This window comes from Empidonax traillii, unplaced genomic scaffold (genome assembly GCF_003031625.1).
Source record: "Empidonax traillii isolate 1590-97213 ecotype Southwest subspecies unplaced genomic scaffold, ASM303162v1 scaffold3180:size14626, whole genome shotgun sequence".
Classification (NCBI taxonomy): Eukaryota; Metazoa; Chordata; class Aves; order Passeriformes; family Tyrannidae; genus Empidonax; species Empidonax traillii.
Genome location: NW_020958373.1, coordinates 13,244 through 14,626, shown reverse-complemented (window position 1 = coordinate 14,626; position 1,383 = coordinate 13,244).

Genomic DNA, 1,383 nt, shown 5'->3' with positions numbered 1-1,383 from the left:
AAAAAAGGGTAAAACAGTGGGGAGAGCCCTGAGGCTCAGATCCAGTGCTGGTGGGGGGCTGTAGGGACAAGGCAGTTGTACAGAACAAGGCAGAGCCGTGGGGGCACTGTGGGGCTGTGGCTCTGACTGCAGCCAAACCCCCCCATCCCAGAGGAAGGCAAAGGGCACACAGAGATCCGCAGCCCGTGCGAGTGCAGGCACTGGGGCAGTTCCAGACGGACACTGTGGCCATCTTGCAGAGCCTGACTGAGAAAAAGAGCCTTTCTGGGGAAGCCTGGGTTGGCTTGGGTGCAGGGCACTGGGGACAGAGCCCACCTGGGGAAGGGAGGGACAGTTAACAGGGCTGGGCAGAATTTTAGGCTTCTTCAAGGACCAAAAGCTCTTTGACCCCCACCCCGTCCAGCTCACGCTGTTTCCTCAGCACCTTCACTTGCTCAGGTGAGGCCACACTTGAAGACTTGGAAAAGCAGATTGGCCACAAGAAGGGATCCTGGCAGAGGGCTGCAGCCCTGGGATGGGGCACAGGGATGTACAGGAGCCACATGGCATTGTTATTGCCACGTTATGGTAAAGCACCAGGGTTTGTTCCTATATCTCAAAACCCCCAGGAGGATGTGGATTGTATTTAAACAAAATCCCCAGAATACCTAAAAGAACCTTGATCAAAACCTCTGGTGTGAAGCCAAGGACTTTCACCCATGGCTCTTGCCTCGTTCCTCCCAGCTGGAAGGTGTGGGATGAGGGGAGATGACTGTGTGGCCAGACAGGTCTTTGGGCAGATGGGACACCCGGCCTTTCCATGGAGCAACCAGGATGGCCCATCCCTGCACAGCCCCCCCCCGAGCTTGGCAAGCTGCTTTGTCAGAGGAAAAAACTACAGTGGTGTCACCCTGAGAGTTTCTCTTGTCTCAGTGTCTGCTGCCAAGTGGTGGGGCAAGAAGAGGCGGGTGGCACAGGCAGGGCCAGCAATGCCTGTCCCGCTCCTGCCATGGTGCCCAGGTGGGCTCCCATGGGACAGCAGGTGACAGGAATTGTCAGATCCCCTTGCCCTGGTTGGGCAGAATTGTTTGGGAATCAGTATTATCTTGTTTGGTTTTATAATCACACAGCAAAATGGTCATTATTCTATCAATATGTATGTGTGTGTCTATCTATGTATATTTAATTTTGAGAGCAGAGCAGTGCTGTTTTGAAACTCATCTTTCCTATAAAGGAATTTCTCTCCTGACAATAAACCCCCTGAAGATTTGTATGCCCCGTGCCTCTCCTTTCAGCAGGGCTTCAGAGTCCCAGAGGCATCAGGACGGGCCCTCTGGCTTTTGCAAGGTCTGCTGTGCTCAGGCTCCACCAATCCTTTGGGGAAATCTTTGCTGGGTGAGCAAG